The following is a 15,804-nucleotide window of genomic DNA, read 5'->3' on the forward strand; positions in this document are numbered from 1 at the left end:
CTCTAAGGTAAGTACTATAAACACCGAAAATATTTCAAATTGAAAGCTTTCGCTCAGTCAACTCAAAAGAAGTCACAAGTAATCTTCATGACTTTATGCCACATTTACAGGCACCAATAAGTCTTTTCTCACACACACATTCGTGGATGCCAAAGTGGCATTGCAATCCTTATCATTCTTGCTGTTGTTGGTGTTGTTGACTGTTTGCATGAGGAAGACTAGTGTGAAGAGCCATCAACACTGAAATACTTCCTGGAACTTCAATTCATTCTTCATGGCATTGTTTTTGCTGTTGTTGTCAATGTTGTTGCCGTGCTGATTGCACTCGAAACACACACTCAACAAACACTTCAGAGCCACATACACACATCCTGCAGAGAGCGTCGTCGACTGTCTGTCTGCCAGTCTGTCATTCTGTCCCATCCTGTTAGCTCAGATCTGTGCTCAGAGTTCGCTTGTCAATTTGTTAAAAACAAAGCAAAATACCAGTTTGACTGCCACCCTCCTCAACACATTTCCCGCTGCTGCTGCTTCTGCTGCAATTGAAGATACTCTGTAAGTGAATACTTCGAATATGAAACAATTTTCATTTTAAATACTATCCAATTTCGGTGCATACCTTTCTTAAGCTTCGCTTTACAGGGTATTTAATACGTATACATATATAAATCGATTCAGCTCCATCGTTGTGCTTATCTGCGTGCATTTTGGTAAAAAGCAAGCATTTTATTTCATTTCATTTTATTCGCACAGCCAAAGATAAAAGTGCTGGCGAGTTCAGTTGCAATAAAAAAGCGTCTGTTATCGCCCGCGGGCCCCTTACCGTGTAATTTATGTGTGCACTGTGGCCAAAAGTTCAAACATTGAAAAATCATGAAATTTATCTCATTTTGCGCAAAGGTCAAGCAGCGCCCCATGTAACCCGTTACCAGCTACCAGCTACCAGTTACCAATCCTATCTGGCATCCCTTGATTCATTCTATTCATACATATGCCCCAAAACCATATAATTCAAACGCTCATAAAACTTGCAAATATTTGGCATTTCGCATTTTTGTGTGCTGCCACGAGCGACAAAAGAGCAAGAAGAAAAAAAACGAAGCAAAATACAAACTACAAAAAATGGCGCCCCTTGCTTTTGCGAAAGAGGAAAGGGAAAACAACTATGCATCACATGAAATGTATGTTTTACATAAAATTTCAATTAAATGAAATAAAGTTTGGGAGCAAAGCAATGTCCTTGGCAGCAGCAGCAGCAGCAGTTGGTTTGTCAGAACGCGTGCGTCTTTCCTAAATCATTTTGCTGGCAGTCGAAATTAAACTGGACCTGGACCAACAACTTTTGTATTAAAACATTTGTTGCCAGCACTCGGCGAGTTGCCATCGCTTAGCTCAAAAGCAATAAAAACCGCTGAAATATCGATGCGAAACTATGGCCAAGTGTGAATTGAAATAAAGTATGCAAAAAGTGTATCGAAGAATAAACATCAAAACAGTTATTTTAAATATGTATTTTTTCAGATTTCTGTGATTGTGCTCTCTCAAATGTAAAACATTTTGTTATCAATATGAACTTAATTTTTTGTAGTTTATTAGGAATGTATCGCTATATCTGTTTGTAACTTAATGGAGGGTATATATCATTTTTTGTATAATTTATTGGAAATATAACTTGGTATTTTGTTTTGTTGCGAATCGCTGGACTTTTGCTACTCTGACGAGCACATAAATAAATAGAGCGAGGGAGAGGCAGTCAAGTGTCGGCAATAATAAATAAATATAAAAAACGTACAGAAGAAAACGAAAAAAATAGCAAACAGAAAACGTTATGAAATAAAATAAAAGCACAAATACTAAACATTTTCGTTTAGTTTCCAATGACGATTTGTTGGTCAAGCCACGCCCATTTTGTTGCCCGCCTTTTGCCGCAAACAATGTTACCGCCTTATCCGGCGTGTCCATACACTTTCTCCCGCTCTCTCTATTTCTCTTTCTACTTCTGTCGTTCTATGTGCTATGTTCGACTTTTGGTGTTCAACCCGTCGGCTGACCTCGTCCTCAACATTGCGATACTGTGACACACTCAGTGGCGAGGAACCCAAAGAGCTGGACGCAGACCCAGACACAGTCCCAGTCCCAGTCCGCCGTAAAGTGCCACCAAAAAGGATTGTTGTACGCCATAAATTGTTGTATTTTATTGTCCAATTTCTTTTTATTATATTTTTGGGTTATTTTTTGCGTTGCGTTCTGTTGCTTATGCTTCATCTACTGTTTCGCTTTTCTTCTGATTTCTTTCTGCTGTTGTGTTTTGCTGTTTTTTTTGCGTTTTCCTTTTCTTGTTGGGCACTTTGTGGCACATGCTGTGTCCGTGCTCTAGCCAACTGTAAGAGCTGTAAGCGCTATACTGGACCAACTTGGCCGTCATTTCCATTGTCGTTTGTTGGAAAATTGTTTTTTAAAAAATAAAAAAAGACACACACTTACATACACACACATTCAGAAATGGCAAACGTTTTCTTACAATAACAACAGCAACAAACTTGAATTATTAAATGACGACCCACAAGAATGGCAACAGAAGCAGCAACAAAAACAATAGCTGACCCTGTGTGTGTGTGTGTGTAAGCGAGTATGTGTGTGTGAGTGAGTGCTTGTTTTAACAATTAAGAAATTCTTGAAATATTCAGCATGTCGCAGGACAATAACAACTCAACTGAACTCTTTTCTTCCACCAAGTCCAAGTACTGTTTAATGGTGTTCTTGGCCCTGGCCAGTAAATGCTACAGGGGCACACACACACACACATATTCATTCAGGTATAAAGAATGGTAAAATGTTCATGACATTTCGAAGGTTCAGCTTCAGGATGCAACTGTTGAAACCAAAAATAAATAAAATTTGTGCCTTTTAATTTACCATATTTAATCAAGAGAATTCTTTGAGCTGGCGTGAAAAAATCTGCGGGACAAAACAATGAGAAGTCAAAGGCACAAACAGTCAAACGCAGTTAAAAGCAAAAGCCATCGATAACAGGCGCAACTGGAGGTGAGAGGCTGTGTGGAGGTCATCGAGCGCCAGTAAACGGCTTTCGTTTGGCTTTGGCCAACTATGCGTATGCGTAACATGAAGGTACACATTTTAATGAGCGTTTGCATAACAAACGCGGTTTTTCGCAACACCGTTATGTCGAAGCCCTATATATGTATTTGCCCGGTCAGACAGCCTCAAAAGCGGGGCATAACCGCACAACGCCCCCGACTGGTGGCAGCTTTTAACGCACTGTGTAACTGTAACATGCAATTATATTTAATGATGATGTTTATTGTATAATGTACTCACCCACACAGCCAGAGAGTGACAGAAAGAGAGTAAGAGAGACAAATACGCATGCACACACACAGACACAGAGTTTATTATGATAATATCATGATTTTTTATCTCTGCCATATGGGGCATCAGATAGCATCGCCCCGCAATTTGAATTTACAGAAATTGATTTTGTATTAACTAAATTGAATTATTTATGATGCATTCAGACACCATTATAAAATAAGTCAACCTACTCGCATTTATTATAGACGATTATACCTAGCGACAGCTGCTGTGCGACGTTTCATATTTCACTCAATCAGGGAATTTAGTTAAGCCTAACAAATCCTCACACAGCTGCCACAGACCACAGACCACTCATCGAATACGAAAGGTGCCTGAGGTGTGCTATAGCATAAAATAGATGTTGACCACCCATTGTGAGAGTACTTGAAGCAGATTTTAAAACAATGGGGCATGACTAGTATGAGCTTAGAGCGTACTAATTTTGTATCCTGTTAAGACCCAGAGATGAAAGGCCAAGGTATGTACTCGTCTATCAGCAGTTTGTGTAATTTAAATAAAAAAGTACTTAGGCATTAATACAGAGTTTCACAGTATACAAAATCTGTCGTTCTCTTATTGATACTTGAGCTGCTATACTGAGCCTTGATACGTGATACAGATTTATTTCTGAGCTTCATACGCAGTGTTTCACTTGCGATTTTGCAAGTACCTTGAGAGATGTCTTGGGTATGCTTCTGTTGCTGCTTCTGCTTCAGTTTCTGTCATTTTGGGTGTGCTGTTGACAACCGCAAGGCAATTAACGCTAAGCACCACAAATCCTTGCGGCAGCTCCTTCAAAATATTCTCTCTCAAATGAGAAAGAAAGTTTTCAAGTTACTCGCACCCAGATAGAAAACCCAAGGAACCGCTACATGTGTTGATGTTCCTTGTAAGCGGCTCTCCGCTGGAATGAATCCCAATTATGTGCTTAATCACTGCGAGCGAACAAGACAGAGATATCATAAGAGATAAGAGAGCGTGCGAGAGAGAGAGAGAGAGAGAGAGAGAGAGAGAGAGAGTAAGGGAGCGTCCGTTAAGGCATTGAAAGGACTCGCTGACAATGCTGGCCATAGAAAGAGTCGGTGAAAGAGTCGCTCATCTCCACTTTAAGGATGCGTGTGTGTGTGTGTTTGAGTCACATGTGCGCAACGCTTACGCTTTTGCTTTGGCTGCCAAGCATGTAGCATGTGGCATGTGGCATGTGGCAGGGCTTAAGGCATACGGCTGGTCGCTCAGCTGAGCCTTTAAGCATTAAATACTTTAACACACAAGCGCCGTTAAAATTTATTCATGGCCGTTTTTTAATGCTAGCGGGCAACGGGGTGCTGACTCCACGGACAGCGTCTCTCGACTTGACATGCAAATAACTGAGAGTGTGCTCACACAGCGTGTGTGTGTGTGTGTCTCTGTGTCCTACTATGTGTGTGTGTGTGTGTGATTGCTGCTCGAGCCTTTTTTGCCATGCCGCCTGCTCTTTGCTGTTGACGCTGCTGTTGTTGCTCTTGTTGGTGTTGTTGCCGTTTGTTAAGCATGCTTTTGAAAAGCTATTGAATATGTTACCCCAGCCACCCCAGATGAGGGGTTTCCATTTTAATGGCGATTTTTCACACTCATTTGCCACTGGCTTTCCCTTACCAGACAAAGTGTATAGCACATTTATCAAAAGGCTTGTACGCGTATGTTCGGCTTAATGGAGTGTTATTTTTTGTTGTTGTTGTACATTCAATTTATTGAATTGAGTTTTTTTGTAAACCTAAGTGCACATAAATATTTATTAATTTTAATCGTTTTAAGTTTTTCCACGATCTTTCCATTAGTATTATTTTTTTTTTCTTATTTTTCTGCTGCGCATATAAGACATTTTTATTTGAATAAATTATTCAATTTAATATTTATTTATTGTTGTATTTCTGATTTATTATTTAATCTTATATTTATAATACATTTTTATATTAATAATTCTTTCTTCTTTAATTTTTTCTTTATTGCTAGCTTATACTATACATTTTTGCTCTTAATATATTTATTGTTTTCATATTTATTCATTTAATATTTTCACTTGAAGTAGAGTATACAAAATGAGTCGCGTCGATTCTACTAGTTTCATTTAGATTTTTTCTGACCTTTCAGTGCCCACTGTGTGTGTGTCCCCCATGAGGACGATGAGTCTAGGGGCCGCAGTGATCCAATCATCGGTTAAATGGTGAGTAAAGTGGATGGAATGGAATGGGAGATGCCCTACCCTTGGCTTTCATTAGTAGTGCCCACGGATGGCGTTTGTTTCAATCGATGTTTCCGCTGAAAGCGGCAATTCAACACTTTGGTACAGCCGGTACCCACTTGATAAGGTGCTGAGCTTACACTCATCCCACTCCCACTCCCATTGCCCATTCCCCATTCCAGTTTACAGCTTCTTGAGAGCAAATATTTTAACATTTAATTTTAATTTACAACAGAGAAAAAGAGTGGAAGACTGAATGAATGCCAGGTCATGCCTCAGGCTCGACACATGCGCAAAATATTTGTCACACTCCAAAGGCAAACTGAAGGAGATGGAGAAGGAACTGCTGGGAAAACGAAGAAGGGAGAGTGGCACCCACAGTTTCCATTTCCATGTCACGACTCTCCTTGTGCCCATGAGTTTCGAGTAAATTACTTGGTTGGCATTTGATTTGCTTAAAGGTTAAGTGACTGTGACATGAGAGTAAAAGGAAAATGTGCACAGATTCAAGTGCAGACAGTTGACGTTGCGTATACGTAATGTCAAGTGAGTTCATGCCGGGGGGTTTATGCTTGTTTGCCTTTTACATTTCGTAAATAATTAGGCAGCACATAGTTTACATTTTGCACAAAAATATTCCAACTCGCAATCTCTCTTACTCTCACTCTGTGTTTCTGTTTGACAAATACAACATTTTGTGGTGAAATTTTAATAAAATTTGCGTTGATTTGAATGGAGCAAAATGCGACTGACTGACTTCTGGCATTTGTAATTAGTAAATGGCATTTGCAATTGGCAATTAACAGACCTCAGGGGAAATTTCACTTTCACAAGTTTTTGGGTTTTTAGCTAAGTTCCCAAGTTCGACACGCGCTTACACACACACACACTAACACACAACAGCAGTTGGCATTTCCGCATCCGTTTGGCTTTGTTAGTCGGCATCCGTTTGCCGCGTAAGTTTGATTGCATTTGTCTGTGTAAGATTTCAATTTCATTGCACCCATTTCCATGGATGCATTGTTGTCGTCGCCCTCTCGTTGTTATTGTTGTTAGCGTCGCTGTTGAGAGCGCAGCGCCAACTGCACTTAAAATGTTTATAAACTTTTTTATTTACTTTATTTGTTTTGTTCGCTCCGTTGTGCGGCATCTTCAATTCTATTTTTGCCAACATCTTAGTTACTTCCATTGTTGTTGCTATCTTTCTCTGACTTCAAGTTACAGCAGCGTTGGGTTTGCTGTTTTCCGTTTGCTGTTCTGCGTTCTGCGTTCTGTTCTGTATTCCTAGCTTGGTATTTGCGCCTGGAACTAAGCTTTTAATTTCGTTCAAATTTGCGTTTCCGGCTTGGCGTGTAACCAAGTAACCGCTTACTGTAGCATTTTCTTGTCTGCGAAATATTGTGGCAAAGTCGCTTCCGGAAGAGCAAGTAATCTATAAAGAAAATTTGATATGCCAGCAGAGTCTAAGAAATATAAATTTGAGTATGCTTAAACATCTGTTTAAAATATTTAATTTCAATTATAGCATCACTCTTGTTGCTTTTTAAATACATTTTACCCTCAATTTTGGGACAATCTTTAGCCTTTAAAAAATAATTAACCACAAGTTCAACATTTTGCTTTTAAGTGATTAATACTGAAAGCTTGGCCTCAATACATCTAAGCTGTATGCCTATAAATTTTCATATAATTTTCACAGTTTGCTGTGGGCAATCGAAGCAAAGCCTCAACCCATACACAAATTTCCACTCTTTGAGAGACCCAAAAAAAAAAAAAATTGCACTAAGTATCTGCTTGTTATTGGCATTTGCTGGCATTTACATTTTAATGCCGCCCACCGCAGGCTGCAGGGTCCTTTTTGGTTTTTTGGTTGGAGTGTTGCCCCCTGAAGGCAAGAAGGAGTCCTTTTGTACTTTGCCAATTCATTTGGCTTTCCCATTTTTTTGTTTTACATTTTTTTTTGTTCGTTGTTGTCGTTTCTGTGTCTCTTCGTTTCATTTGCCCTTTGCTTTCGCTTTGTATGTTTTGCAACTTTCTGTTTACATTTGCTTGTTGCCCGTTGTTTTTGCTGTTTAAATATGCCGCAGTATTTAGCATGACAACGACTTTGACAACGACATCGTTGTACAATTACACACACATATACTATAGCCATACTATATATATAGCAAAACCTCAGTCGTTGTACACATGCCACAGCAATCGCCAGGGCACAGTTCAAAGGACTTTCCCGTAACTGCCAATAATTCAGCTGGTTTTTATGTCTTGTGGGTCCACGTTTTGTTAGCATCTTTCACTCTTTTCGTCCAGCTTTGTTTGCCTGCGGCTTGTGCATGTCTTTTATGGAATTAATTAAAACTTTCCGCTCGCTGCTCATTTGCAGGAAAACATCACTAAATCACAATGTTTAATGTGATGGCTTCAAAATTGCAAAAACATCTACACTTGTAATTAATGTTTGGGGTTACATAAAAGAAGAAATATAAACTCCATTTCATTAAACACACTTTTGAGTGAGGCATCAGTTTCACTGGCATTCAAATTAAACACCTTTTATTTCACACGGTGCTTTGAAACTGATTTGATAGCGGAATGCAGATTAGACCTATGTAATAATGAGCATTTCCTCGCTGGCTTATCGTTTCCGGTTTGCTATCAGAGCTCTATCACAAATTTGTTGCATGCCTCGTATCTATGGATATGTTGTACAACAATTGTCTGCCAGCTTCACATCCGTTTAATGACAAATTCCAGACTAGCTGGCTGGCAAAAAAACAAGAGAGAGGAAAAACAAAAAAGGCAACAACGAACAAAGTACAATAACAACCAACCAACCAGTGGCGGCCCTTTTTGCTTCGTCCTTTTCACGTGTCTGCGCCATGTTTTAGACCTTCAGTACTCTGATTTTATGCATTTTATTATCTGCCTTAGTCACGTTTCAATTTACGGCCCATTGGCGGTTACAATTTGCAATCACGTTTCACCCTCGCAGACCCCAAACAGCGTGGGGACTCAGCTCACTCTCTCTCTCTTTTCGCTCTCGTTGCAACTTTCTCCCGTCATGACACCTTTATTACGAGTGGCAAACTGCCGCCCAACATTCTGCTACTACAATTCGAGCTGCGACTGACTGTGTTTATCATATGGTCGTCGTGCCACTTATACGCTTCACTGGGCTGACTCCGTCCACTTGGGCTGTTAGTGAGTTTGCCTTTGCCGTTGCCGTTGCCTTTGCCTTTGGCTTCGTCTGCGTTTGAGCCTTGTTTTAGTTTTGAATTTATTGCCATTTTGTAATTTTTTTCATCTGCTTTTATTTCTTTTTGTTCCTACTGCTTTGCTTTGCTAGCTTTCTTTTGCCATTTGCCTTTGTCTTAGTTTTATAACTTATTTTGCCGGGCAGGTGCAAATGTTCGTGGCGGGCGTTCCTGTCTGTTCCCGCCTGGCAAACCAACTAACCTGGCGCGCACGTCTGCTTTGGCTTCATTGTTATGTCTTTTATCTATGACGGTTCATTGTACGTTGCCATCCAGCTTGCACCTGCCTTCTTGCCAGTTGCCTGCCCTCTTCTGCGTTTGCACCTGTAGCTAGACTGCCTTTTGTGTCTTCCACTTGGACTCTTTGGGTCACGTGGCCAACGCACTCCTTGCCACTCGACTCGACTCGACACTGCATAGTAGCAATCGTAAATTGTAACTTTTTATTACATAATTTCTGTCATTACGCCGCTGGATGGTTTTTGGCTGGAATGACTGGCTGGCTTCTCGCTTGGTTGTTGCCGCCGTGTTAACCCTCGTCTTGTGGCCATATTCCTAATGACTTCAATACATTTCGACTGTCGCCGCCTGACTGACATTCGTTGCCGTTTCCGTCGCCCGTTCCGTTTTCCCGTTACCACGGCCATTTTGCGACTGCGTGTCCTGCATACATACGATTACAAAATCTTCCTTCCTTGCCACCCAAGACCAACTCTTGCGACTTTCCTTTTACCGAGTTTTTATGTGGCTTTTTATAGTACCTTTGACTCCGACACTCTTCTAACGCTGTCCGAGGCCGAGTAATGTTAATTTAAAATGTAATTAGTTTAAGTAATGAAGACAGTTTTTCGGTTGTCACTGCACTTAGCGCACTTTTCTTTGGCTATTTGCAACTTTGTCGGACATCATGATGTTCTTCAAAATCATTTCGCAAACAGAATTACTTCTATAATTCTCGGTTGACATTTTGAACAGCTTTCATAATTAAATATTATTGTGAACTTTTTAGTTTGAGTTGGAAATTCGCTCCATTAAAACTTATTATCGATATAGCACAGCTTTCTGTTTTCTGGCACAAATGCATTTGTCTTTTCACCTGGTTCACTGAGAGCTTTCTGCCAGCATTTAAAATGAGTTTCGCCATTTGCTGCGCATAATTTTCACATTTACGTTAAAGTTTTTCTTCGCTTTACTCATCCACGCAGCCAGCACTTGGCGAGCTAATTTTTATGCTTGCCATCATAAATCAAACAGCCTTTTGATCATCAGCGTCCAGCGAAAGAGAGAAGTTGCTGAGGAAGATAAAAGAGGAGAGGAAGCAGCAGCGTCTCGACGTCAATCTGGACAGCACTCTAATTAGCTGTTGCCTTGGCCATCCTTTTGGCTTGTTAGCTTTGTCAGCTCACTTTATATATATATTTTTGCTTCATTAAACCAATTTCCGTGTCGCTGTCAAAACAACAATTGATTTCCGCGCCAATCGCCGGCAATGCCTTTTGAGCATTTGCTCGTCGACCCAACGTTCTGTATTTTGCTTCATTCTTCATCCTTCATCCTCTGGCTAGTAAAGCATGCTGCGCTTTTCACAGCTCTTCTTCCGTCAGTTTCTTTCTGAGCTATTTACTGGACTGGCTTTCCTTTTTTGCGGCTGGCCACTTGTGTTTACATTGGCAGCTGCTGACAGTAACGAGTTGTTCCACACACATCCACATGTCCTTGTTCCATGTTCCGTGGCCCCGTCCAAGTCCTTGTTCGTGTGCTCATGTCCGTGTCCAGAGCGAACATCCTTTGTCAGCACATCGCCTGTTTGTCTATCATTCTGTGCGACAGCAATGCTCCAACATACTTGCAAATATTAGAAAAATTCCACAGAGAAGCAAAAAAAAAAAAAATATAGTCTATCCTTGACAGACAGCGGTTGCAGCAACTTCAAAAAGTGGCCAAGTAATCGATTCTGTTATCGATGATGTTTGCAATAATGCTTACAGACAAAATACGATGTAGCATTTTTTTGAGGGACACACAACTTTGTCAGCTACTTTGTAATTAACTTCAAATGAAAGAATTCTTTAATATTAATTAGCTCAGTTTTAGTATAAAAAGCATAAGTAGTGATTTAATATTAGTAGAGAGAACAATATACCGTTACCACATTAAGTTTATAAGCTGCATAAAAAACTTCGCGGTTATGCTAAAATTTAAGTTAAAATAAATATTGTGGTTATCTTCGATCCGTCGTTTTGTGTACGTTTCTTTATATTCTGTTTGCATTTCACTTGGCTGCCATAATTTTTATTTATTTTTGACTATATGTACATATTTCTTTTATTATTTTTTTGTTTTCTAGCTGCGAAGTGTCTGTCTGCTTTGTCGGGAGCATTGGCAGCATGTTGCATTAGCAATATGATTGAGCGCTGGAGCGTACACGTGCCGCCGACATGTGTCTGTTTTGGCATGTTGAAATTGCAGAGCATTTGCAGGCGAACTGCGTGCGTCGCTATTTAAATAAATATATTTCTGCTTTCTGCATTTTGTGCAGCTGCAAAGAAAATATCAGCCAGCGAATGCTGATGCCTTCAGCAAGGCAAACAAATATCAGCAGCAGCAGCGCTGTAGCAGCTAAAAGGCCACGCATAATTTACCAATGGGCACGTCGATGTACGATGTACGATGAACGGGATGCGGCAACATGCCACTCTCATTCATTCACTCACTCACTCTGAATTGCGAGTCCCAGACGTCATATGGCTCCTTTCTATGCGCCAAAATTACGGTGCGCCTTTGCCGAACGATTTATTTTACAGTTTTCCCCACTATACGATATACGGAAGAGAGCTCTGCATATTGCGTATACGATCCGTTGCCGATGACGACACCAATTCAGTCAAGCGCAAGTGTACACACAAATGTGTATTGCGATACAAGTATATGTATAGCACATGGAAGTTGTATCTACATACAAATGTATATATCAGCGTGCCTTTTTTGGTTGCACATTTCGGGACGTCATATGGCAACGATTGCTGATGTGTGTGTGTGTGTATGTGTGTGTGAGTGTGTGCGTGTGCATTGTTAGCGGGATTTGACACTCATTGAGCTGCCTTATGCCAGTTGGCAGCCAATGGAAGCGGAATCGATGCTATTGGGATTGGGATGCATTCACTGGATACTGATGCAATGACATGCTATTCTCATGTTAAACACAAGATCTGAACTGAATTGGATTTGTCAAGGATATAAAAATGCAAACTGTAACTGGAACAATGCGAATATATTCGATTTACGTTCCTTTGATAAGGTTATGGATGATTTGCCACTATTTCTCTATATATATCAAGATAAGTATCAACGTGTACAATCATGTTAGCTGCAATATTGATTGAGACCATAACAAATTTTGGTTATTAAGAAACATAATTAAAATAAAGACATCTTACTTTGGACTACAATAAATATTTGATTTAGTTTAACCACATTAAGTTATATTTTGAATTGAGCCCAGAAGGTATTCTGCACTTGAATATAGATTGAAAATTTTAATTATAATTTGTTCACAAGCCATTTAAACTTTGGCCATATAGTATTCGAGGGGTAAATTTTCATAATTGCTATAGCAGAATTTTGTATTTGACCAGGGGCATAATAAGCCAAATTACTCCCCATTAATGTCATCAAAATGTGCAAATAAACATTTGTATTATAGCCGAACGTGGCCCCGAAACTAATTGTGTGTGTGTGTGGTTGGGATGGTGTGAAGTCCATTTCATTAATTCATTAAAATTCATAGCTCAAATTCACCCACACAGATGCACACATACATACTTATGAATTTCAAAACTAATAATAACTTAAGCTCGGTAATTAGGTCCCTGGACGAAGCTGTGATAACATTTTGCGCCCCCAAGTTCTGGCTTCAGGTGTGCACGCTGCTCTCGCTCTCTGGTTGCGGTCATCTGCAGTTCATTTGCCATACATATCTAATTTATATTACTAATTTAGCACATTCGCACCTCTTCGGCTTGATTGCGCTTTGCTATGAAGCTATGCAAAATGGATGTGACCAGCACACAGCCTCTAAGGTCAAGCCATTCACATGGCCCTCAAAGACACCGAGACTCATCTTCCCCACATTCACTCGCATAGCACACTCGAGGGAGCTGCACATTAATGGACATACAAATAATCAAAAACTAAATTTTCGTGAGCATCAACTGTCAAGTCCCACGGGCGGATGCCACAACCAACATGCTTCGCACTCCAACCATATTCTTGCTGACGTTTTCGATTTGCAACACGACGAGTTTTACGTAAGACAAGCAAATGGCCACCACTCAAACAAATTGTGGAACGAGAAATCGTACTTGGAATTGAAGTTGGAGTGCAAAGGTCCGTTTCGACATTCATGAATTCATTCATAAATTATTGGTCCCAGTGCAGTCATAAAGTGACCGAAGCAGCCACCAAATATTGCACGATTGCATATGGTCAGTCAGCATCAAGGACCAAGACATGGCACTGGCCGTGGGTGTGGCATGATGTGGGCGTGGCCACATTCAGGTATTTGGCCCAAACCGATTATTTACAGAAGCTTAAAGTAATTGCTTTGATTTCCGATCGTTTCCAGGGAAATATAAATTGTTACTACGGCGTAATACACAAATAAATAATAATAATACTATGAAACATAAAAGTTGTTGCACATTGAGATCTGATCTTAAAGATTTTAAAGCTTAGAAAGTAATTACTTAATTGCTTTTCAAATAAAAATTTCAAATTTTAAAATACATATTTTAGAGACTAGTTAAATGCAATATTCATACGAAAATATTTCAATATTTGGTTCAACAGTTTCATGCACAAATTTATTACCGCACTGAGAAATTTTCAGTCTTCATTCCCGATGAACGAATTGGTTAACAAAAGAGACTAATACCAGTTGTTAGAGCAGCATTGGTCTATTTCATTTTCTGAGAGTTGAAACGTTGAACAACAATGTGTGTGTGTGTGTGTGTGGGTGTGTGTGTGTGTGTTGCTCATGGCAATACGCTTTGGACAACTTTTTGTCTGAGCCGATGCTTAATAAGCATCTAAACAGCCATGGGCAGTGTGACCAGAGCAGAGTCCAACAAGCGGATGCCAACACGTGTTTTGGCTTAGTAACTCGACAGTCATAGGTATGTGTGTGTGTGTGTGTGTGTTTGTGTGCGTGTATGTATGTGAGAGTGTGTTCGTTTGACTGAGGGAGTTTTTCCCCATGCTATTTTTGAGGCAGAAAATACAAAAGTGTGAGTGTGGCAAGGGGCAATGAATGCATTTTGATTGCAATCACAGTGCAACGTAAAGTATTTGATTTGATTCACAAAGAAGAATATGAAAATTTAATGATACGTATATAAATTGTAAATAAAAGATAAAGAGTATTGTAATAAAAAAAGAAAAAAGATTAATTTGCTATATTAACATTAGCGTACTCCGTTCTTTTTGCTCCACTGTGCGTAACACTGCAGATGATTGCGTCGCTTGTGCTTTGTGTTGTTTTAATCCACGAGGCCAGTAAGAGCAAAAAATCATTGCATAAATTACGGGGCAAAAGCAACAAAAACCTCGACATGCATGCAACAAATATGCATAAGTTCAGCAACAGCAGCAGCAGCAGCAGCAGCATTGTTGATGCCCCCCTTATTTCTCTGGCCATTCTGCCTGTCTGTTCAACCCATTGTCCAACGGTTTATAAGAGGACGTTTGTGAGGCGCACAAGTTGCACTGCCAGATGCAATTGCATCATGGTTCATGGTTCGCTGTTGTTGTTATTTCTGTTACAGTTATTGTTGACGATTTTGTTGTTGCTGCTGTTGCCATTGCTGTTGCTATTATTGTTGTTGTTATTATTGCTTACAGTGGTTACTGTTTTCACTCGGTTCGTTCTGTTGCCATTGCTGCTGTTGTTGTTTTGTTATGCAGCCATCGCTCATCTGACTTCTTGGCTGCCAATTAAAGTGACACGTTGTCTGTTTGTCTTGTCGTTGCCTGTCAACAGAACGGTGAACCAAATCGAACCAATGTCGATGGCCGAATGTGTCCGTAGCCATTTCCTTCTTCCCCCCATATTTTATCAATCTCTATATGTTACATGCGTTGAGAACGCCCATTCCCAAATGACTTTGACATTTGCTCATTTATTGTCATTTCTAATTTATTTCGCATGACATTCATTGTCCATTTAGGATTTATATGCAACGCACAGCCCCCTGCCACAACATCCTGTTTGTGTTTGTTGTGCCTTGCGGCTGCCCGACCAACAACACCCAATTATCCTGCCCTCCGGCTCACTCACTTTTCCATCGTCTCACCGTCTCTCAATCTCTGCGTCTTTGCGCATCGTCGTCGTCTGTCTGGGCTGTCTGTCTGTTGTGGTTTATTGGCTAACTGCTGTAAAATTGATAAAGTTGACTTTCAACATAATCAAAAGTAATAAATATTGTAGCTGCTGTGCTTGAGTGCAGTCAGTGCCAGTCTGGCGTCACATGTTTGTCTTACATCCTGCTCTTTCAACTCCACTCTCTCTCTCTCTCTTTCTCTCTTCATCTCCTTCTTTGGTTGTCTCGTTCTTGCGCTGTCTTGCTGACAGTAAGCGAATTTATTTGTTTGATTCGATTTGATTTGGCCAACTTGAGCGCAGGATTCCATGTGTTTTGACTATATCTGCTTTAGCTTCTATACGTGCCAAACGCATTGCAAATTGGGTCAACTGAGATTTCGTCTTAGAGCACGCTCGCTCTATATCAATATTACTCACCCGCCCCGTTGGCCCAAAAGTCCATTACGAACTATTCTGTCTCACTTCCGACGGGCATTGGTCCGTCTGCGTTTAGATTTCCTGTCTGTATTTGTCTGACCTCCAACAAATACATATGTTATTATGATAAAAGCTTACATTAACTAAAATAAATATTA

This window comes from Drosophila sulfurigaster, chromosome 2R, assembly GCF_023558435.1.
Source record: "Drosophila sulfurigaster albostrigata strain 15112-1811.04 chromosome 2R, ASM2355843v2, whole genome shotgun sequence".
Taxonomy (NCBI): domain Eukaryota; kingdom Metazoa; phylum Arthropoda; class Insecta; order Diptera; family Drosophilidae; genus Drosophila; species Drosophila sulfurigaster.